The following is a 25,909-nucleotide window of genomic DNA, read 5'->3' on the forward strand; positions in this document are numbered from 1 at the left end:
GTCCACCTTTTGGTCTTCCTTCTTCTTGAGTTCCTTGTGGTTTGTGGGTTGTTCTTCCTGTATTACAAGCTTCTGGGCTAGTAACCACTTATCAGAGAGTGCATGCCATGTTTGTTCTTTTGTGATTGGGTTACCTCACTCAGGATGATATTTTCCAGATCCATCCATTTACCTAAGAATTTCATATATTTATTGTTTTTAATAGCTGAGTAGTACTCCATTGTGTAGATGTACCACAATTTCTGTATCCACTCCTCTGTGAGATGTCTGAGAGACATCTGGGTTGTTTCCAGGTTCTGGCTATTATAAATAAGGCTGCTATGAACATGGTGGAGCATGTGTCCTTATTACATGTTGCAGTATCTTGTGGGTACATGCCCAGGAGTGGTATAGCTGGGTCCTCCAGCAGAACTATGTCCACTTTCCGGAGGAACTGCCAAACTGATTTCCAGAGTGGTTGTACCAGTTTGCAATCCCACCAGCAATGAAGTAATGTTCCTCTTTCTCTACAACCTCTCCAGCATCTGCTGTCACCTGAGCTTTTTATTCTAGCCATTCTGACTGGTGTGAGGTGGAATCTCAGGGTTGTTTTGATTTGCATTTCCCTGATGACTAAGGAAGTTGAACATTTCTTTAGGTGCTTCTCAGCCATTTGGAATTCCTCAGTTGAGAATTCTTTGTTTAGCTCTGTACCCCATTATTTCATAGGGTTATTTGGTTCTCTGGAGTCTAACTTCTTGAGTTCTTTGTATACATTGGATATTAGCCCTCTATCAGATATAGGATTGGTAAAGATCTTTTCCCAATTTGTTGGTTGCCCTTTTGTCCTATTGACAGTGTCTTTTGCCTTACAGAAGCTTTGCAAGTTTATGAGGTCCCATTTGTCAATTCTTGATCTTAGAGCAGAAGCTATTGGTGTATTGTTCAGGAAAATTTCCCCTGTGCCTATGAGGCTTTTCCCCACTTTCTTTTCCATTAGTTTTTGTGTATCTGCTTTGATGTGGAGGTCCCTGATCCACTTGGGCTTGAGCTTTGTACAAGGAGATAGGAATGGATCGATTTGCTCAACTGGCAATATAACAATTATTTTTTTTTAAGTTTTAAATTAGAGCCAATTTATTATGCCAAAGATTCTTTTTAAGTTAATTTACACCATTTGCTTACAGAGCTTCAGTGATGTCTAGACTAAATGCAAGCATTTCAGAATTATCTATTTAAATCCAAATTAAATGTCTTAAATATTTAGGTTCCAACATCTACGAAACAATAGAAAGATTCAGGTCAGTACTTTGGTAATTTAAGGTTGAAAACCAAGGAGGAACATGAATCCTCAGACTGTGTAGAAGACACAGCCCTTGATGATCAGGTTTTACCTTGTGTAACTGTGATAAAAATGAGATCTATGGAAACATCTCTTACTCTCTCATTTCAGTGTACCTAGCTGGAAGCTTTATATGTTGTATGGATACATGAAAAATAATCTATCTATCATGCAGAAACTCCACAGATCTGTAGCTCCATTTACCATAGTCTAGTTATGAATATGAAAGTAAGTCATATTCTTAAGAAAGTGTGTGATTTTGTCTCTTGATGCTTTTCACATGTGGACTTGGCACAATAGATCTCTTATGCCCTATTATATCCTACAGCACCATTGCCACAGAACTCACAAGAGCAAATGGATACACTATTACAATTCAGAATCCTTACATAATATCCACCAATATATATTAACTGCTTAAGGCAGAGTGCATATCTGAACCAGTTTCTTTTCTGCCCAGTGATTTGTCAGTTTTTATATCTGTATTTTTTAACTTTAAATGTTCATTGTTATAGGCACTGTTTTATCAATCTCTTAAAAATTATAACTTGCCCTTCCTGTCTGCACCTCTGCTAGGACTTATTGGGGTGCCTGTTCCTCCCCCACATCTTACAGCCTGCCTGTATCCCAGAGGATATGACATAACCAGGATGACATTTGAGACAGTAGTGCAAATAACATGGAGCCCAGTGGATGTGGTACTTCTCCCATCTGCATCATGTCCATTTTCATTCTGTTCTGCACTTCTGCATGGGAAGATTGGCATGCTGGCTCCTCAACGATACAGTACAGCCTGCCTGTCTCCCAGGAGGTCTGTCATAACCAGGTCTCGGGAACTCTGCCCTAACCAGGGACACAGAAGCCCCTCATCCCCACCAGAGTCAATACTGCCTGCCTCCAAGAGGCCTGCTCTAATCCAGGTCACAGAGCTCTACTTGCCTCCAAGGAGACAGGCTCCATACAGAGACACCTAGACCAGTTAACAGGAGAGATAACCAGATGGCAAGAGGCAAGTGAAAGAGCATTAGCAACAGAAGGCAAAATATTTTGGCCCCAACAGAATCCCATTCTCTCACCACAGCAAGGCCTGAATAACCTAACACTCCTGAAAAGGATGAAAGTGGCCTAAATTCTCATCTTTTGAAGATAATAGAGGCCTTTAAGGATGATATAAATAATTCACTTAAAGAAATACAAGAAAACACAGGCAAACTGGTAGAAGACCTAAAAAACATACAGCAAAACACAATGAAACAGTTGAAGGAATTGAACAAAGCAGTCCAAGATTTAAAAAAGGAAATAAAAACAATAAAGAAATCACAAATGGAGGCAACCCTGGAGATGGAAAACCTAGGAAAAAGATCAGGAGTTACAGATGCAAGGATAACCAACAGAATACACGAGATAGAAGAGAGAATTTCTGGAATAAAAGATTCCATAGAAGATATTGACACAACAGTCAAAGAAAATACAAAATGTAAAAAACTCCTAAACTAAAAAATCCAGGAAATCCAGGGCACAATGAAAAGAGCAAAACTAAGAATAATAGGAATACAAGAGAGTAAAGATTCCCAGCTTAAAGGGTAAGAAAATATCTTTAAAAAATCATAGAAGAAAACTTCTCTAACCCAAAGCAAAAGATGGTCATAAATGTACAGGAAGCCTATGGAACAGGAAACAGATCAGACGAGAAAAGAAATTCCCCCTGTCAAATATTAATCAAAACATTAAATGAACAGAACAAAGAAATAAAATTAAAATCAGTAAGGGAAAAAGGCCAAGTAACATATAAAGGCAGAACTATCAGGATTATACCAGGCTTCTCTACAGAGACTCTAAAAGCCAGAAGATCCTGAACAGATGTCATGCAGACCCTAAGAGAACACAAATACCAGCCAAGGTTACTATATACAGCAAAACTTTCAATCCTCATAGAGAAACCAAGATATTCCGTGACAAAACCAAATTTAAATAATCTCTATCTACCATTCCAGCCCTACAGAGGATACTAGAAGGAAAACTCCAACATAAGTTCTCTATACCCAAGAAAGCACAAGAAATTGATCATCTCATAACAAACCCAAACAAAAAGAAACACACACACACATACACAGCAACACCTTCAACAACAAAAATACCAGGAAACAACAATCATTGGTACTTAATATCTCTCCACATCGATGGACTTATTTCCCCAATAAAAAGACATATAGGCTAACGGACTGATATGCAAGTAGGATCCAGCATTTTGTTCCATACAAGAAACACACCTCAGTGACAATGCCAGACAGTACCAGATCAGAGTAAAAGACTGGAAAAAAATTTTTTTAAGGAAATAATCCCAAGAAACAAGCTGGAGTAGCCATTCTAATATCCAATAAAATAGACTTTTTTTAAACAAAAATTTTGAAAGGAGATGGGGAAGGACACTTCCTACTCCTCAAAGAAAAGATCCACCAAGATGAACTCTCAATTCTGAACATCTATGCCTCAAATTCAAGGACCCAACAATCATAAGAGAAACTTTACTAAAGCTCAAAACACTCATTGAACCTTACACAATAACAGAGGGAGACTGCAACAACTTACCAATGGACAGGTCATTTGAAATGGAAACTAAACAGAGACACCATGAAATTAATTGACATTATGAACCAATGAATTTAACAGACATCTACAGAACATTTCATCTTAAAACAAACAAACAAAAAAATATACCTTCTTCTCAGCACCTCATGGTTCCTTCTCCAAACTTGATGATATAATTGGTCATAAAACAAGTGTCAATATCAGGATAAAAGATGATTGAAATAATCCCATGCATCCTATTAGATCACCACAGATTAAGGCTGAACTTCAATAACAACAACCACAATAAAAATTCACATACTCATGGAAACTAAACAACTCTTCTAAATAACAACTTTGTTAGGGAAGCAAAAAAGAAATTAATGACTTTCTAGAATCCCATGAAAATGAAGACACAGCATACCCAAACTTATGGGACACAATGAAATCAGTTCTAGGAGGAAAATTCATAGCACTAAGTGGCCTCATAAAAAATTGGACAGATCTATACTAGCAGATTAACAGCACACCTGAAAGCTCTAGATCAGAAAGAAGCAAGCACATCTGAGAGGAGTAGATAGTAGGGAACAATCAAACTTAGAGCTGAAATCAACAAGTTAGAAAGAAAGAGAACAATTTAAAGAGTCAACAAAATAAAGAACTATTTCTGTGAGAAAATCAACAAGACTTATAAACCTTTACACAAACTAACTAAAGGACATATAAACAGTATCCAAATTAACAAAATCAGAAGTAAAAAGGGAGTCAAAACAGTAGAAACTGAGAAAATTCAAAAGATCATTAGCTCTTTGTACAAAAGTCTCTACTCAACAAAACTGGAAATTCTAGATGAAATAGGTGATTTTCTAGACAGATACCACATATCAAAGTTAAATCAAGAGCAGGTAAATCATCTAAACAGACTCATAACCCCTAAGGAAATAGAAACAGTCCCTAAAAACCTTCCAACCAAAAAGAGCCCAGGGTCAGATGATTTTAGTGCAGAATTCTACCAGACCTTCAAAGAAGAGCTAATTCCAATATGCCTTAAACTATTTAACAAAATAGAAGCACAGAGAATACTACTTAATTTATTCCATGAAGCCACAGTTACTCTAATTCCTACACAAAGATTCAACAAAGAAAGAGAACTTCAGACCATTTTTACTTATGACTATAGATGCAAAAATACTCAAAAAGTTCTCACAAACTTAATCCAAGAACAATCAAAATCATTATTCACCATGACCAAGTAAACTTTATTCTAGGAGTGCAGGGATGGTTCAATATATACAACTCCATGAATTTAATCTACTATATAAACCAACTCAAAGAAAAAAATTCACATGATCATCTCATTAGATGCTGAAAAAGACTTTGACAAAATCTAACACACGTTCATGTTAAATGTCTTGGAATAATCAGTAATTCAAGTCCCATACCTAAACATAATAAAAGCGGTATGCAGCAAACCAACTCCCACTATGAAATTAAATGGAGAGAAACTTGAAGCAATCGCAATAAAGTCAGGAACAAGAAAATGTTGCTCACTCTCTCCCCATCTGTTCGATATAATGCATGAAGCTCTAGCTAGAGCAATAAGACAACAAACGGAGAACAAGGGGATACAAACTGGAAAGGAAGAAGTAAAGGTATCAATGTGTAGCAGAGGACTGCCTTGTATGGTCTCAGTGGGAGAGAACGGGCTTAATTTTGTGAAAACTTGATGCCCCAGGAAAGAGGTTGGGGTGGACAGGCAGGTGGGGGTGGGCGGACAGATAGGGAGCACCTTCTCAGGGATGGGGTTAGGGTGATGTGATGAAGGACTCAAGGAGGGAGGACCAGGATGGGGAAAACTTTTGGAATGTAGATAAATAAATTTAATAATAAAAAAATATGACTATCTCTATCAAGTAGTATAAATTCAACAGGCCAATTTCTGGTAAGAAAAAGCACTTTTGAGTACTGTTGACTTAAATCTAATGTTGTTCTCATTCATAACCCATTGTCATTTTATGCTGGGATATATCCACCCACTTATGTGACTACTGTTCCAATTCACTAGTCCTTCAGTATGCCTAGACCTAATGCTTTGAATATTATATATAATATCTGATATTTGTAGTACTGAATACATTTTTATAACGATTGAACCACTTTCAAATATCAATATTATTGGGGTTGTTTGTTCTGCAAAGTGTTCTAACAGAGACCATGTTACTGGCTTATATGGAATGCATTCACTAGGTAAAGCAGTAAGTGATCATGTATGATTTACTAAGACAATTAAAACCATTAAAATGAGACAAGACTATATTAGTCTAATTCACTCTTCCATTGCCTAAAGCAGTACAAGTATGTGTTTATGTTCAACATAAAAGACTTGAACATAATAATAATAAGTTTAGGAGCCAATCCAGTAAAGGTGAAAAAAATAGATAAAAACAATGACAGAAAGATCAGATTATAATCAGATTATGTTGGCATTATATTTGAAGGAGGAAATTAGAATACCATACTGCAGAGGTGGGGGGATACGAAACTGAGGAGGAAACTCTGAAATGTGTTGAAATGTCAGATAATGTTAGATAATTAGTCAGATAATTAGAATTTGCATCGACTCTGTACTGACCATAGAGTAACAGGAACCCATCTTTGCTCCATAGAGAAGTGAAATGTGCTATATGAACTAAGGTTCTCATGCTGCCTGAGAAATTCTTGCTTTTTGATGTTGGGTAACTTCTCTTTAAGTATTTTATGCCTGACTCATTGTCTTCATCTGAAAAGATAGAGTTAGTTATTTACTCTGTAGAATTGGGGAAATAAAATATAATCAAAATGCCTGACTCAGTTTTTAGTTTATATCTCCAACAAATGCCTATTTCTATTTCTGTTTCATAGCACAACAATGGTTTTCCCAGTTATGATAGATTGCTTTATACATATCACAAAACATTTTTCTTATTTTTTGAAGGAGATTAAATTTTTATATAATATTATAATAAAACTTATTCAATGGTTATTGCAAAATTTCATGCTGACCACTTTCTCTATGGATCAGACATATGGCTGAGAGAACACACTTAATTCTCATGGCAATTTTCTATGTCATTTGCTTTTGTAGAATTGATTAGTTACATATGGAGGCTCCATGACAACAAACAATGTCATACTTGGAAGCCTGTGATTTTAATCATTAAATTGTGATGTTTTTTTTTGAATATACTCATTAGTGTTGCTAACATTCACAGATTTGAGAGCAGGGAGAACTATATCACAATGGAAGATGTGGCTAATGTTACTCTTTAACTCCTTTCACAACCTTTGAACTTTTCCAAGCAGCAGGTTCTCAGTCTTCCCCCATTCTGTGTAAAATAAGATAAACATGCCTGTCTGCAAAGCTGCTTTTAGGATTAAATGTAGCCTTTGTTGGTGGTGTCTAAACACATTTGTGTGTATAGGGAAGAGCATTGAGCTATTCCTGGCGGAGTCAGAAGATAAGCTGTCAGATTTATAGATTGAAAATATTTGAAACATAACACTCATGACAACTGGAATAAAATAAACAAAAGCACTCTTTTCCAGTTCCAATAATAGCAGCAGAGTTGGAATTAAGAATTATAAACTCAAAAAGCAAAACAAAACAAAACAAAAACAAAAAGAGCACAAAAAATTTGTTCATAAGCAGAGAAGGGTAGGTGATGAGGTCTTTATTCATGTGACTTTGGCAAAAGGCATTGTCCAAACTCCAGAACTCCAGGTAACTAGAATTTAAGAAAAAATATCTCATACTGTGGCTTCAGGATCCAGATCATGAAGTCTACTTTGAAGATAGGCTTGTCAGTGTTCAAGAAATCCAGAAGGAAAACCTAGAGTGAAGAAAGCACAGGACTTCTCATTCCCGTGGATGGCTCTATGGTAGTTAAGGTAGCGAGTTTCCAGATACCGTTAGATACCATGGCAGTCGAGAGGAAGATGAAGAATGAAGGTCCTGATGAGCTCATCACACAATCCGCCACATCACCAGAGCCAAGTTAACTATGAGAAGTAAAACTTCTTCGAGAAGCCCAAGAGGGTAACACCAATGCCTTTTATATAATCCACAATGTTCAATCTAAAGTTAAAATAATAATTTTCTATGGGGACAATTATAGGAAGGAGGATTAAATGTTAAAGGGAAGTAACTTAGAATTCAGTCACCATACATCTGATGGGTGCACAGACTGCTGGGTATGCTGGAAGACTTGAAGCACTTGTCACGTGGAGAGGACACTTGTGGCACTGTTGACCTATCTGTAGAGAGACACATGTGGGAATTCTGAAAATCAAAGCTAAATGAATGTGTACAGGATGCTTTGGGAGAGAGATGCTAAGAGTAAGTGTGTTTAAGTACAAACGCTTTGGCATTATCCTAACAAAGGATAAAAAGAAAAGATGTTCTTGACGTCAACAACAGGGGGTCTGGGTCTTCTCTGTCACTAGGAAGCAGGCAACAGAGGGAAGATGGTTTACATCATGAATGATCAAGCATTGGGCAGCCGGAATCTGTCCCCATGGAGATAGTCTTTCATAACAGATTTCTTCTGGGGAATAGCAGAATTCATGGTTTTCTTTTTCAAAACTCTGCTTCAGCAAGATAGGAAGAAAAGAAGAGGCTACAGGAGCGCCTTTGATTCCAGATACAATGATGGAAGAGGGCCAGCAGGAAGTCCGCCACGAAGAATGGGTCGGATCAGTCACTTTCGTGGTCCAAGCCATCCTCAAATGGCTGGTGGATGTGGAAGGTAAATGTCTGCTCTGAGAAGCAGAACAAGTAGACATGCACACGTATAGAAGGAAGCCATCAAGGGGTGAAGACCCGCTCACGCAGGAGAAGATGATGTATGTCCAAACAAGGATTGCTCTGTGTCCTCACAGATGAATGAGGTCATGCTGGGAATTCCCTCTCCCGGATCTGGCCTGACTGATATGCAGTTCTATAAAGTACATGCTTGTGGCAGGCTTCCTGCTGGCCCTCTTTCATCTTTTTTGTATAGTTGACTAAAGTATTAATATAGTTTTAAGAAGTAAATATTTTTAGGTTGCAAAACTTGATTCTTCATCTTTATATGATCATACCCAAAATCTTTGATCTTGAAGAATGAAAGGCCATGTGTTTAGTCCTAGTTTTTTGTTTGGTTTTGTTTGATTGGTTTTAGTTTTGGTTTTGTCTGGCTTTTCCAAGCCACTGCCCCCACCCCTTTTTTTTCCTCCAATGTATATAGTCCTGTTAATGCTGTCTTTGCTCAGCTTTTGAAATACTGCTCACTATCACTTTGCTCTCATTTATTAATAAACCACAACATAATTATTTCAGTAATAAAGAAAAGTAATGATGTTCTTAAAAAAACAAACTCATGAGCAAGTGGGACCATGGGAGACACTTAGCCACATGTGTAGTTAAGAATGTTGAAAGAGGCATAAAACATTTGGAGAATAGACAAAGAGTCCTAAATTTAATGAAAACAAAACAGCCAAACAATAAACTAGATGAACAATCTCAAAGCAGGATACCCAAAGAGAATAGTGAAATTACCATGAGGAAAACAAAGATGAGTAAAACAATGAGCACCACAGGATTTAGAGAGTCACAGTACATACTGGATGAAAACAACTACTTTTAGTCAGAAAAAGTTAAGATAAAAGTTAATGGGAAGAAATTTTTTGAAGCTTTGTCAAAAAATAAGTTTTAGTTTTGTCTCTTGAGGATTATATAGCAAGTTAGATTGCCAAAAGATTGAAGATTGTGCATATTAAAGTCAATGATGTCATCTTATGACCAATGAAGAAATGATTATGAAATCTACATATAAATGTAAAATGGCATAAAATAGCTAAAGGAAGCTTGAAGTTTGTGTATACATTAGGGGAATTTTTATACTACTGTAAATCTAAATAAAGGTAAAGCCATTACCTACTAAAATACAGAGCTCACTTTAAAAGGCACAAATAATTCACCAACAGAGAATAAGTTTAATTATTTTTGTTAACACCACCAGCTAATAAAATGAATGGAAAAGCTGTAAATGAATATTCAGATAAATATATATTTGGGTGTGACTTTATATATCTGTTGCATCATACAAAAGTCAACAGAGGATGGATCATAAAATAAACATAAATAAAAATTATGCTAAAAGAAAACAAAGACCCAACAGAGTAAACATGAAAAAAAATCTGTATTCAGCAATTTTTTGCGAGTTTATGACAAATGCCAATATTTTAAAATTTTCAAGGGACAACCTAATGAAGAACAAAAGATAAAAATAGATAGCTGTAAAGATAGATATGTGAGCTACTAATGTCACGTGTGATAGTTATTCACGTTTAAGAGCCTGAATGTGTCCTAGGTTGAAGAAGACGATTGTAGACAATCCTAAGACCAGATGCATAAGAAGGTCTTTTCTCAAAACAGCAAGGGCCGTGGCTGTATCTGAGTTACACATCATTCTCTTTGCATGCCTTAGACCTTGGGTTCAACTCTTAGAGCTGATAAAAATCAAGAGTTGGGGGAGGGGAGAGATAAGGAAGGGAAGAGAGAGGATGGGAACAGGCACTGGTTTTGATTATTGATTATTGATAAAAAAGATATATATATATAGTACCATAGTATATGTGCATATGTTGAAGAGTCAGAGAAAGATGAAGATGTAGAATAAATTGGGGAAAGCAAAAGTAATTGTTATGTCTTGATGAAGGTATACAAGAATCCTTGTAAAGGTTTCTACTTATAATATTGAAACCTAATAATTAAGACTACACAACTTTTCCCTGGAATAAATATTTATCTAAAGTAGGTTCTTTTTCTCTGGAAACCTGTGACTAATCTCCAAATTAAGTGTATATTTATCAACTCAGAGGACAAAACCTGTATCAAATTAATTAAATATATGACATTGCCTATAGCCATTATGACAAATAAAAACAACTGTTGATTGTAAATAGTCTACATCTACAACTTTGTGTTAGCTTCTGCTCACATACCCTACTGTGGTATAATACTTTACAGTTACCTTAGAGATTTGTGATAGTGTGTTTGAAGTGTGGTAATGGTGGGAAGTACTGACCAAGGAAGAGAATCTAGGAAAAAAAACATTTTTTTTTAAGAGATAGGTTTCTCTGTGTAGCACTGTATGTCCTGGAACTCTCTGTAGACCAGGCTGGCCTTGAACTCAGAAATCTGCCTGCCCCTTCCTTCCAAGTGCTGGGATTAAAGATATGTGCCACCACTGCTGGGCCCAAATCTTAAAATACATTTAATTACTAAATGCTTCTATGTGTTTATTAGAAAAATATTGGCAGTAAATAGTCCAAGTGTTAAAGGTAAAGGTGTTAGGACAGCAATGCCACAGGAGGATGTGGTTATCACTATTTCCAAAGCCTGAGTGATTATTTTTTCAAGAAATAAGATATGATTCATACTATTGACTTCTGGTCATTGTGTAAAACTTCCTCTTTAATTTTCTCATATTTTATACATAATTAATAACATTTCACTAATATCCACAGACCAGAAAATATTCCTTCCACAGCTCTGAAGCAAAGGCATGCCCTTGGGCCCTGTAAGGGTTGTTTGGTCCTTCTCTTGAACACATACCCAATTTTCTAACTAGAATCCAGTCCATCATTCCATTACTGAAGTTTCAATGCTCAGCAGTTTAGTCAACATGCTCTTCTTAAGAAAGAAGAATACATTTACACATGTATCAGTATTCTCCAGTCATGAAATTTTTTTTATTAGATGTTTTCTTTATTTACATGTAAAACAATATCTCCTTTCCCAGGTTCCTCACCAAAATAAAATAAAATAAAACAAACAAAAACAAACCGTTGTTCTCTCCCCCCCACTCCCTGCTTACTATCCCACACTCTCCTGCTTACTGGCCCTGCTTACTCCCCACTGGGTGGGGAGGGGGCAGGCAACAGGGGTTTGTTTTTGTTTGTTTCTTTGTTTTTTGGAGGGGAAACTGTGAAAGGAGGAATTTATATATAAATAAAGAAAATATCTAATAAAAATAAAAGAAAATGGAGATCTCACCTGAGTCCCTGGGTTGGAGCATGCCCTGGAGGCCAGCTCTCTGATTGCGGGGAAGGGTTAGAGAGCATTAATTATTTTATTCCACACAAATGCTACTACTAAGAGAAATTTCAGTATATTGGAGTATCACTTAAAATATAGTTTTGGTTTATTTCATTTTTAAATACCACTTTCTGTTTACATATACTTCCGTATTTGCATTAACACTTTTTATTAGGATGTTCCAGCAACTTTGTATCATTTATATCAATATTCATCTAAATTACTAAAGAATTTTGAAACAGGTGAATCAGAAATTAAGACACAATGCATAATTGGCATATCTTGGCTTGTGTTTTTTCCTCTGAGAAAAGATTTTTTTTCTATTTCTAATATTTGTGTGTACCTTCCTGTGAAATTAAATGAATGTCTAATTTACTATTCATCCAAAATCCTGATTTTTCTTCCCTAATTTTTTTTTTTAAATCTCAATTTCCAAAGGACGTTTTAAAGATCACCCAAAGCTTTTGGTCTCATTGATGCCCCTGTGTGGACTCTATTACAGCTCTGTTACTGGGAGTCAAGGATCTATTCCCTGAGTGACAATATGGGTCGGGGTCACCTTTATGCTTGTTAGAGAAGATACTGATCCGAGACCTTTAGTTTAATGACCCAGCATCTTCTGCATAAGTTATGGTCTGGGACTTTTGAAGCTTCATTAGCCCTTTGGCCACAGGGAGAACATTAAATTAACAAAAAGGCAAGAAAGACACAAACTTGGAAGCTTGCTTTTTTTTTTTTTCTTTCCCTGATATGTTGGCTAATTTTTAGCCACTGGAAAGTATTGCATAACTCCGACCATCATTTCAAGTTCACAACTTTTCCCGAATCTGTTAAACTTTACTCCACAGTCATAAGTCTGTTTTCAGTTAAACAACTATTATACTCTTCATAATGGATTCAAAACACATTCACTACAAAGTTCAAGTTGGCTCTAATATGGTAACAAAGATAGCTGAGAATTTAATTTTCTTTGAATATGAAACTAAATTCTTCTCTCATAAGATACATCCTGACCAGTCTTTATACCCTCTAGGCCTCTCAGTGTCCCTAACCTCCCCTCATTCCCAGTTCCATCCCTGCTCTGTTTCTCTTCAGTAGAGATCAGGCCTCCAAGAGACCGAACCAAAGAAGACAAAACAAGATACAATAAGACAAAACAAACGCCCTCGTCCCAGGCCTGGACAACACAATGAGAAAAATTACCACAGCGTAGGCACAGGAATCAGAAGCATATGACCTATCACTCTTTGACATCCCACAAAATGCCATGCTCATTGGCCATTACATAGATACAAAAAGGAATTGGTACAAACTCGAGCAGGCACCAAATATTACTCCAGTTTTCTGAGAAGAGGCTAGATTGATGTGCATAGTTCTTGTACAAGTTTGCAGTCCAGCCAGCAATGGAGGAGTGTTCTTCCTCTGCCTGAGTTTTTGATCTTAGAAATTCTGATTGGTGTGAGGTGGAATCTCAGGGTCTTTTTGATTGCCTTTCCATGATGACTAAGGACATTGAACATTTCTTTAACTGCTTCTCAGCCATTTGACATTCCTCTGTTGTGAATTCTCTGTTTAGCTCTCTACTCCATTTTTTATTAGATATTTTCTTTATTTACATGTCATATGATATCTCCTTTCCCAGTTTCTCCTCTGAAAAAAAGAAAAAGAAAAACCAACAACAAAAAAACTCTGTTCTTTCCCCCCTCCCCCTGGTTACCACCCCACCCTCTCCTGCTTTCTGGTCCTGGTGTTCCGCTACACTGGGACATAGAACCTTCACAGGGCCAAGGGCCTCTCCTCCCATTGATGGCTTATTAGGCCATCCTCTGCTATACATATGCTGCTGGAGCCATGAGTCCCACCATGTGTACTCTTTGGATGGTGGTTTAGTCCCTGGGAGCTCTGAGGGTACTAGTTAGTTCATATTGTTGTTCCTCCTAAGGAGCTGCAAACCCTTCAGCTTCTTGGATCCTTTCTCTAGCTACTTCATTGGAGACCCTGTGCTCAGTCCAATGGATGGCTGTGAGCCTCTACTTCTGTATTAGTTGGGCACTGTCAGAGCCTCTCAGGAGACGACTATATCAGGCTCCTGTCAGCCAGCACTTGCTGACATCCACAACAGTGTCTAGATTTGATGACTGAATGTGAGAAGGATTCCCAGGTGGAGCAGTCTCTAGATTGCCCTTCCTTCAGTCTCTGCTCCATAGTTTGTCTCTGCAAATCCTTCCATGGGTATTTTGTCCCCCTTTTAAAGAAGGAATGAAGTAGCCACACTTCGGTCTTCCTTTTTCTTGAGTTTCTTGTGGTTTGTGGAGTAGATTTTGGGTATGCCGAGCTTCTTGGCTAATATCCACTTATCAGAGAGTGCATAACATGTATGTTCTTTTATGATTAGATTACGTCACTGATGATGATATTCCCCGGATCCATCCATTTCCCTAAGAATTTCATGAATTCATTGTTAATAATAGCTGAGTAGTATTCCATTGTGTAAATGTACCACATTTTCTGTATCTATTCCTCTGTTGAAGGACATCTGGGTTGTTTCCAGTTTCTGGCTATTATAAATAAGGCTGCTATGAACATAGTGGTGCATGTGTCCTTATTATATGTTGGAGCATCTTCTGGGTATATGCCCAGGAGTGGTATAGCTGGGTTCCCTGGTAGTACTTTGACAAAGGAGCTAAAACCATCCAGTGGAAAAAAGACAGCATTTTCAACAAATGGTGCTGGCTCAACTATCGGTTAGCTTGTAGAAGAATGCAAATCAATCCATTCCTATCTCCTTGTACAAAGCTCAAGTCCAAGTGGATCAAAGACCTCCACATAAAACCAGATACACTGAAACTAATAGAAAAGAAAGTGGGGAAGAACCCTGAGCACCTGGGCACAGGGGAAAGTTTCCTGAAGAGAACACCAATAGCTTCTGCTCTAAGATCAAGAATTGACAAATGGGACCTCATAACATTACAAATTTCTGTAAGACAAAGGACACTGTCAATAAGACAAAGTGGTAACAATCAGATTGGAAAAAGATCTTTGCCAATCCTATATCTGATAGAGGGTTAATATCTGATATATACAAAGAACTAAAAAAGTTGGACTCCGGACAACCAAATAACCCTATTAAAAATGGGGTACAGAGCTAAACAAAGAATTCTCACCTGAGTAATACCGAATATCTGAGAAGCACCTAAAGAAATGTTCAACATCCTTAGTCATCAGGGAAATGCAGATCAAAACAACCCTGAGATTTCACCTCACACCAGTCAGAATGGCTAGGATAAAAAAACTCAGGTGACAGCTGATGTTGGAGAGGTTGTGGAGAAAGAGGAACACTCCTTCATTGCTGGTGGGATTGCAAGCTGGTACAACCACTCTGGAGTTCAGTTTGGCGTTTCTATACCCCATTTTTAAAATTTACTTATTTGGTTTGCTAGTGTCTAACTTCTTGAGTTCTTTATATATTTTGGATATTAGCCATCTATTGTACATAGAGTTAGTGAAGAGCTTTTCGCAGAGTGTATGGTGTGATGGTGTCATTTGTTGTATAGAAGTTTTTCAGTTTCATAAGGGTGATTTATTAAATTGTGTTCTTTGTGTCTGAACTAATGTGTAATAAGAAATATAACACTTCTGTGTTTCTACCCCAAATATGAGAGCCATCTGCCTATAGGGATACCTATACCATGTTTGTGAACAAAACATTCACAACTTGTAAATTATGGCATTGTTGTAGATGCCCATCAGAGGTTTCAGTGGTTGAATGGATAAATGAAATGTATTTACAATAGGATAAAATTCAGTTCTAAAATTAATTTATGGTATTCACAGAAAAATAGATGGAATTGGAAATCATTATTTTACATGACATAAACCAATCTCATAAACAAGGATTCCATGTTTTCTCACATACTTGGAATTTAGTGAAAATAAAAAAGGACATGGAGGTACAGATCTTAGTTTCTAATGATTAAATATTAATATTTAAGTGTGAATAACTGTTATCAGAAGCCAGGAATTCAGAGACCAGGGGGAATGGTGTCTTTAGTGAAGGTGTTTGGAGAGACCATATGATAAATACTACATGGAAGTAGAAGTACTGAGGTTGGAAGTTCTAGGCAGGGATTTGAAAATGTGCCTGCCAAGGCAGAAGCGTCAACCAAAGTGAAGTGTATATGAAAATGCCATGTAAAGTCCTGTAATTCTCTGTGCTAATTACAAAATATGTTTTTAAAAAGAACAATGAATATGTCTCAAGGAATAGTTCACACTAATAATATACAACATAGTTCCTCCCCTACAATTTCCTGTGCTTTTCCATATGGACATATGAATAAGATATTTGTTAATAATTTATTGATATATGAATATTCTATTTGGTACACAGAAACTAACTTTTATCTCTTAACATGCTTGAGTCTTTCAAGAGGTTACTTGATATATACATAGTTGATTTATATTGTCAAACTGTATAATTTCAATAATTGCTTTCACTGAGTTTAACATTTTTCTTAAAGAACATTTATTTTACTTCTATTTTCCTGTTATAAATAGCAATGTACATCTTTGTAAAAAGAGTAATATTTCTATAAGGGTCGCATATACATGTATGTTTGATAAAATATATGTTTGATTAATTGATATATACATTTCATATATAATCAAATTTGGGGATTTTGATATTGTATTAGGTATTTAGCAATGCATTGAGGTAGGTTTATATCTCTCAAGTCGTCTACTAAGATGTGTTTGTCTGCTTCCTGCGCAGTACGTAACAGTTTCAGTTTGTAACGGCTTCCAGGTATTGTTTTCTTTTCGTTGTACAAATGACTAAAGTTAATCATATGTACCTGGAGACGCGTTTGAAGATAACCATGAGAGTTATAAGATGATGACTTTCTGAATAGAAGACAAACTGGTTCAAACAGTCTTTAATGCACATGCTTTGGCTGTTTCAGAACTCTGGTCTGCTTCTCTTGATTAGCAACCCATGCATACACAAGAACTTTGAGTGTTGATGCTAAAATTATGTTTTATAAAAGGGGGAATGTATTGCTTCAAAATTGCTTTAAACCATTATGAAGATGTTACTCTTCAATCAATGTGAATTATAAGTTACCACAGGGTGATAAGAGTTCTGTTGGCTCCTTTTGGTATAGTCTGGCTTCTTTAATGTTTTCAGGTCTTGGAATTTTGCACCTAATCCAGTGACAATGAATAAAGTTGAAGTTAGAGACAATAGTTATGAAATCCTAGTACTATGGTTTGGGCCTTAATTTGTACATTTTTTTTTCTTGCTTATTTTTTCTTTGCTAGCACAAGCAAACTGTTCTCTACCCTTAGGACACAACACATTTCCAAATACCTTTATGTAATATTGCTGTAGGGTTGAGTTAGAATGAATTTCCCTCATTTTAGCCTAGGGGTGGGCTATGATTCACTCAAAACAGGAATAAGCTCAACTGCAATTTCTTCCTAATGTATTTTTAAACCTTTGTTTATTTTTACCATTTTCAATTAGGCATGCATTTTTATTATCACTATGAATACATATCATATGTGTGTTATCTTCTCTCTACCGATAAGAAACTTTGCACTTCTTATCTTTCATTTGGTGTCCCTATATATTATTTGGTACCTTCCATAAAGACTCACAAAGATGAGATTCTCAGTAACATTTGGGAGAAGGAAAGTGTGTAGATGGAGTAGGCTACTTAATTCACAGGTAAATCGGGCTAGAGAAGGTACAGCTGTCAATTGCCTCAATCTCTTATAAATCCTGAGACTATCTAATTGAAGGAGTCAGGACATGATGTATCTTAGGGCAGTACGCTCTTTAAAAAAATTAACCTGGGAAGAAAAACACTTAAATAGACTATACAAACAAATCCCAAAACAACAGGGAAAAGTGGCTTTGTTTGTGTCCCTCTCCTTAACTTATCACATCTGAGCATGTTATTTTATAATTATATTTGCTATTTCATGATATCATATATAATATATATGCTTTTGGAGTTTACAATGATAGCCACAATGATTTCTGAATTCTTATTTTTGTATTTTTAAAAGACATTTAAATACCTTTAACTATTGTATAATATTCAAATATTAGTTTTAAAGATAGGATTTATTGCTGCATTGAATGTGAATAATGACTAAAGAACTCTACTGGTAACAACACGTTGTGATTACAAAGATTGTCAGTTCTAAGATTCTGGAAGTGCATTCTATGTTGAAAATACTTTCACCTACAAATTGCTGCTATATCCCTGGGAGCCAGAACAAAAGTGTAGTCATAATATTTCAACTTGATTATTATCTGCTACCTCTGGGATTGTGAAATATATGAATTTTTATTTCAGAGCTATGAAAGCCAGGCTCCCCGCAGATGCTAATACACACAGAACAATCCATATATGAATTCTGAAGGTGCTCAGAGAGAAGAGCTTGGTCATATAGACAGATGAGTAAGGATACTTACCTGTCAGGTCATCACTATGTTTCTTATCAAGAAAATGGATTTTCATTGCAGGGATAAAACATTACAAAAAGTCTTATAATAGACTGTACAGTCAGGGAAGACTGCTTATTCAGTGAAAACTATATAAGCAGTAAAAATCATACATCCAACAAAGACTGTTCATCTTGTGAGGACTGTAAATCCAGTGAGGACTGTAAATCTAGTGAGGACTTTGCATCCAGTGAGGACTAGACTGTGCATCCAGTGAGAACTGTGCATCCAGTGAGGACTGTGCATCCAGTAAGGATTGCATATCCAGTGAGAACTGTGCATTCAGTGAGGACTGTGCATTCAGTGAGGGTCATGCATCCAGTGAGGACTGTACATCCAAGTGAAGACTGTACATCCAGAGAGGGTCATGTGCACAGTGAGGTCTGTGCATCCAGTGAAGGTCATGCATCCAGTGAGGACTGTGCATCCAGTGAGGGTCATGCATCCAGTGAGGACTGTACACCCAGTGAGGACTGTGCATCCAGTGAGGACTGAACATTCAGTGAGGACTGTGCATCCAGTGAGAACTGTGCATCCAGTGAGAACTGTGCATCCAGTGAGAACTGTGCATCCAGTGAGGACTGTGCATCCAGTGAGAACTGTGCATCCAGTGAGGACTGTGCATCTAGTGAAGACTGTACATCCAAGTGAAGGTCATGCAACCAGTGAGGACTGTGCATCCAATCAGTGAAAACTGCACATTCGTTGAAGATTCAACATCCATAAGAGACTGTAAAATCAGTGAAGTCTGGACACTCAGTTAAGGCTATACCTGCAGTGAAGACTGGACAACCAATAAAAGTTAAATTTCTCGTGAAGAATGGACATACTGCGAGGACAGTGAATGGAGTGAGGATAGAACACCTGGCAAAAATGTCCATCCAGTGAAGACGTGCTCCATGCAAAGATTATCCACTGAGTAAAGACTGTGCATTCAGTGATACTTGTACATTCAATCACGATTGTACGTTCAGTTGAGGACTTTATATTGAGTGAAGAGAGTACATTCTGCAAAAACTGTATATTCAGGTAAGATGGTACATGCAGTAAAAACTGTATATCTCATGGAGATTACATATCCATCAAAGATTGTACATCCAATGGAGTCTGAACAACCATGATGACATGATGACTCACAGAATGAGTTCCAGGACAGCCAGGGCTACACAGAGAAGCTCTGATTAAAAAATAAATAAATAAGGACTGTACATTCAACAAAGATTGTAATTCCAGAAAAAAACTGTAATCCTGTAAAGATGTACAGGAAAGACTGTACATCCTGAGGATACTACCTCCTAGGAAAACTGTACATTCAAGGAGAATTTTACATTCAACAGTGATTATGCATGTAGCTAGGATTGTACATTAACCAAAACTTTGCATCAAGCCACATCTTTATATTAAGCCAAAATTTTACATTTCTTGAAGATATTGTATTCTGGGAAGTCTATACTTTCAGAGAGGAGTGTATACTTAAGGGAGACTGTAAAATCAGGGATGTACTAGTGTACACCTAGTGAAGAATAACACACCTCTAGTAAACCCTGTACATTCAGTGAAGACTATTATAGGGGAAAGGCAGTTTTAAAGGGAGACTGTACATTCAGTGAAGCCTCTACATTCAAAATAATGGGAATTTAGGGAAGATTATGCATTCTGTGAAGACATTACTTTCAGTGAATATTGTACATCTAGGGAAAACTTTATCCTCAGCAGAGACTGTACACTTAGTGAAGACTGTACATTTCATGTAAACTGTGCATCCAGTTAAGACTGAACATCCAGGTATACTGTGCATCCTGTACATTCACAGGATTCTAGAAAGTACATTCAGTGGGAAATGCATATCCAGGGATGACTGTAGGTCCAGTAAAGACTCTACATTTAATGAAGATGTTATACCGAGTTAGGACTGTACATCAGTGAGGATTGTATATTTACTGAGGACTCTACATTCAGTAAAAACTGTACATTCAGTGAGTCATGTAATAAAATGAATAAGAAGAGAATCTGAGCATGTCTTGCTGAATATGGAGTGAGAAATCAGACAGGCTAGATAAAGACAGATACCTCTGCTATCCAAGAACTCCTCAGCATGAAGGAGAAATTTGAATGGTTACCTGTCATATGAATGCCTGGGTAGCCATTTAAGTAAAAAAATTCATCAGTTTTTCAAAGTAATATACTTCACCAAATGCTGCTTATGTTTCTTAAATCATTTTTGTTTTATCTAAAGATTATGGAAATTCAGTTGCTATAGAAATCATGTGTTTTTACAATGTGATGAGTGAATATTACTTAGAAATTTACTTTTTATATAAAAAGCTTTAGAAAATTGCCCGATTTATTTCAGTGATTAAAATATATAGGTCTGTTCCAAAAGAACAAAAACTGAAGGGAAAAGACACATGAAAAAGGCAAAAAGAAATGGTAAGAAGGAATATCGTTGGTTACTGCATATGGCACAAACAATGCACTGATAGCATTTCAGGTCCTGGAGGATGTTCACAATCTAAGGTCAGATTTAATTTTCTCCAGGCATATTGCGTTTCACCCAGACTTAGGGAATCATTCTCTGTGTCTCATAATGGAAGTTCCAGTTTGTGGACTTCATTATTTTAAAGAGAACATTTAGGTGTCCTCTTTTTTCTATCACACCTGGGCTATACAACTGAATTTGCATTGTAAGAGTTTTGATCCTCTTTTTTGTCTAGTCCACTCATCCTTGCATTGTGAAACATCTCAGAAAAGAGTTTCTTTTTGGTTTATAATTATTTGGGCTGAGAGTAAAACAAGAAAACTATAGCAACAAATATTCAGCATACATGATACTCCTCTGGTGACTTGCTTCAAGGAAACTTAGAGAAAAACATTGATAGAAGAATGAACTATTTTAAAGCATTTTATTTCAAAAGATTATCATAGGAAAATAATTAGTTCTGAAATGTTCAAAAACCCTCTAGTCTGAAATACTCTCTTCTCAATACAAAACAATACTTTCCAAGGAATCTTAGGGGCAATGTTGACTTATAAAAATGATTTTATTTTGCATGTATAAATTTGTATTTTACTTCTCAAATACCTGAACTGAGCATTCTGTTACAAATGATAAGATGCATTCTTTCAAAGCAGAGTTACTTATCAGGATATTTTTTTCCTCCAGATAAAGTAACTTGCCGTAATTTGAAATTAGATTAACATAATTCAAATTTACAATCTTACATTGGCTAATGCTTATGTACTATAGCTATGGATTTTTGTTTTTGAAGTATTTCATTGACTTAATTTATACCTCTATCTGCTTTATATTTAATGATTATTTTATTATGAAACATAACATCATTGTCACAGTTGCTCACTACAAGACCCCTTTGTAAAATTAGTAAGAATATATTTAGATTTTTATAAAGCTTTTTCCACACCAAAAAGAAATGAAATTTGATGTACTAATGATCTCTTAAAGTAGGTAGTTAGTCAACATTGTAAGGAGACCAAAATTCAGGCAAAATTATATGTACTATATAGTAATATTATATTATATAGAGTAATTTTATATAGATGTTCTCAAATTAAAATTTGTATAAATTTTAAATCAGATCATATATTCACCAGAGGGAAACATAATTTTTTAAAGTATTACAATATTAAAACTTATGAGAAGGTTAAAGAGTCATGCAAAAATATAGGAGCCCAGATGCTGAAGTATGCAAATGTTTGATGTATTTATAGAATAACAAGTAGACTAGACTCAAACTACAATTGGTATTCTGGGAAACTGTTAAAAATTTAAGGAAAAACATTTTACTCAATTTATAACAACTATTTAACAGAACTTTTTTGTCACCCTCCCCAAGAGAGAATTCAGTCAAAATTCAAAATGTCTCATTTACTAGTTAATGTCAGTTGCATGGAATTACTTCAGTTCATCTAGCTTCTTTTCATTGGTAATGTTAAGCTGGTAGGACATCCTACTAGAAGATTATTAGATCGCAGTTAAAATAAGAACACTGCTAATAACACTTTTAAATTTGAATTTTAATTGACATTCATTTTTGTAATCTTATCTCATTATATTTCCACATCATCAGAAAGGCATATGATAGAGAGTGGAATCAGTGCACAAATTGAAGAGCACATGAAAAACTTCCTATTCACAAGGGATTATGGGCCTCCAAACATTATACCTAATCCATACCTAATTTTATGAGACTTTACATACTAATTAATTTTTTCACTACATGCACATGTGACTTATTAAACTATACAAGATAGCCAGCATTTAATATACCATAAGATTAATTTCATAACCTCTGAAATTGTTGTAGAATTGTAAAAATACATGTTTATGTTGGAGAAAAATAAACTCTTGTGCCAACTCTATAGTGTTTCATTTTTATAATTTCTGAAAGCTTACATTTTATTATCTTTAATAGATTTTTACAGTCTAGTCATTATCCCGCTTCCTTTCTTCCCTCCAACAATTCCTATCTCATTCCTCATCCCTTCTCTCCAAGATGATGTCTCCATACCTCCACCCCCACACACTCCCTACACTCTGCCAGGTCTCTCCATTCCCTTGGGCCTCAAGTCTCTCAAGGGTTGTTTCCAGCTTCTGGCTATCACAAACAAGGCTGCAATCAACATAGTAGAATGGTGGGGCATCTTTTTGGTATATGCCCAAGAGTGATGAATCTTCAGGAAGATCTATCTTCAGTTTTCCGAGGAGTCTCCAGACCGATTTCCAGAGTGGTTGTACCAGATTGCAATCCCACCACCAATGGAGGTATGTTCCTCTTTCTCCACATCCTCTCCAACATGTGCTATCATCTGAGCTTTTGATCTTAGCCATTCTGATTGATGTAAGGTGGAATCTCAGGGTTGTTTTGATTTGCACTTCTCTGATCACTAAGAACTTTGAACACTTCTTTAGGTGCTTCTCCGCCATTTGAGATTCCTCTGTTGTAAATTCTCTGTTTAGTTCTATATCCCATTTTTTTGAACAGATTGTTTGGTTTCCTGGTGGTTAACTTCTTGAGTTCTTTATATGTTTTGGATATTAGCCCTCTATCGGATGTGGGGTTGGTGAAGAATTTTTCCCAATCTGTAGATTGCAGATTATGTCCTTTGCCTTACAGAAGCTTTCCAGTGTCTTGAGGTCCCATTTATCAATTCTTGATCTTAAATCATAAGCCATTAGAGTTATTTTTAGGAAATTTCCCCTGTGCCAATTAGTTCAAGGCTCTTTCCCACTTTCTTTTCTGTTAGATTTAGTATAATTCTAAACAGGTCCACAACTCTAGTTTCTTATTAATCTTTAAATTTTCCTACCTCTAGTATGTGGGCTAGAAGGGACGTGGAAGTATTTAAGAACTCTTATGAAAGTAGGTTTTGAAAAAATCTAAGCCTACCCACTTTGGAGCAGATTATGACCATTAAGCATGTCACATCTCAATTGAGAAATAAGAAAACTATTAAGGGGAAGTTGACAAAATAAAGCATAGACTTTGTTCTCTTTCCTAATTACTATCGCATTTGTTTATTGCTTAGAGTGAAATTATTTTTCTTTATTCAAAAACTCGATGAGGTACATTTCTTTGGTTTTAACATGTAGTGTTAAAAGTTACTAAATTCTCAAGAATACTGAAAACTAATGGTCAAATATAACACTAAGTTAGGGACAGATTTAGTAAGTCATTAATGATTAAACAATTTTTCTTTATTCTGATAATCATAGAACTGTAAGTTACTTGTTCTGCTCCAATCAGCTCTTAAATTATTTTATGTAGAAAGGCTTGCTGTGATAAGAAATTCTAAAACTTTATTTCTAAACTAAAGACCCTTTGATGACTATAAATACTATTTTTGTGAAATAAATAGTCTTAGAAGAATAGATTATGCCTAGTATGATTCATTTTTTATTGTTTTGGAGAATGCAACTCCAGTTGCACATACTTTGGCTATCCAGATGCTAAAATCGTGTTTTTTCTGTTTTCGTATCCTTTCATTTTCTGTGATTGAAAGAAAAGAATCATTTGACAGGTTGTCTCCTTCTCAGTCTTACACTCCACCCTACCCCCTTGAGGGACTATTGATCATTAATGGTTACTGGGGAAGTCATTGTTATCAACAATGTAGCTGCTGATAAGTTTTTCTTGCTTCAACAAATAATTTTTCCTACTGTTCTTTAGCCTTAAACATTACCTCATTGTGTCAATTATAAAACGACAAGAAAGAGGAGGGCATTTGTTGACAAGAAGTTTTACAGTAGTACAAAGAGGGAATGAGAGAGAGACTGGGAGTTAAAATAACTGAAACTCATTATATAAATTGTCAGACAATAAAATATTTTAATACAAGAGTACAAGTTGGAATACATTTGATACCAAGTAAATGTGAAATTCTATTTGAGTTCTGATCTTGTTCCTTGTTTACTCATGCCTTCTCTCTAATAAAACATAACACATTCTATTTTATTAAAGAAAAATGACAACATCTGAGTATGTATCTTCAGTTCACTTGTAATATAAACTTGTCCAACACTACTATTATTTTTTATTAATATCATATCAATCGAATACTCTCAAATATCAATAGGAACAGTAAAAATAAGGTCTTTAAAAGACATGTTACTCCGAGTTGACTTCAGAATTCTTTTCAGTATACAAGTCCAAGTTTATGTAATGGGAAAAAAATGAAACTTGCCTTGCCTGGGAGGGGCCATACTGCCAGGAAAATGGTCTGTATTAGGTTGTGGCTCTGCCAGAGGACAGGAGTAGAGATGGAAAGAAAACAATAAACAAGGACAAAGGATGGTAGTAAAGAGGGTGCCAGAAAGTGACTTAACTTTTATCAATGAAGTTCATTTATACCAACTCAATTAGGGACAGAAGATGTTTGATTTAATCCTTTAAACCACAAGGATAAAGATTTCCAGTCAGAGCTAAATAGTACACTCTTGCCTCTGCTACTGAGTTGCTTAAAACACTCATAGAGTTAAGTATACTGAAGCAAAGGCAGGTGTCGATGGCAAGTTTTGATAATTCCGGCAAGTGGAAACTGAGGCAGGAAGATTAAGATTGGAGAGGGAAGCAGAGGGAAAACTTCACCAATGAGCTGCTACAGTTAGAAATAACCCTCAGACTTTCAAATCCAAAGTGGAGGGGAAGGAAGTATTTTCAGATAGTATAGAAAAATCACTGACTATCAAACATATATTACAGAAAGCTGTTACACTGATGTACAGAAATTAAAAGGCCTATGTCCAATTTCCGGAGGAACCGCCAAACTGATTTCCAGAGGGGTTGTACCAGTTTGTAATGTCACCAGCAATGAAGTAATGTTCCTCTTTCTCCACAACCTCTCCAGCATCTGCTGTCACCTGAGTTTT

The 25,909-nt window shown here is 36.0% G+C and overlaps 1 protein-coding gene and 1 pseudogene across 4 annotated transcripts in view; both read left to right on the forward strand.

Moving 5' to 3' along the window:
• Positions 1-25,909, forward strand: part of Gpc5 (glypican 5) — a 1,368,055-nt gene that overhangs the window by 386,194 nt on the left and 955,952 nt on the right. The window lies entirely within an intron of this gene.
• LOC116085374 lies at positions 8,393-8,677 on the forward strand (annotated as a pseudogene).

Source organism: Mastomys coucha, unplaced genomic scaffold, assembly GCF_008632895.1.
Source record: "Mastomys coucha isolate ucsf_1 unplaced genomic scaffold, UCSF_Mcou_1 pScaffold9, whole genome shotgun sequence".
NCBI lineage: Eukaryota > Metazoa > Chordata > Mammalia > Rodentia > Muridae > Mastomys > Mastomys coucha.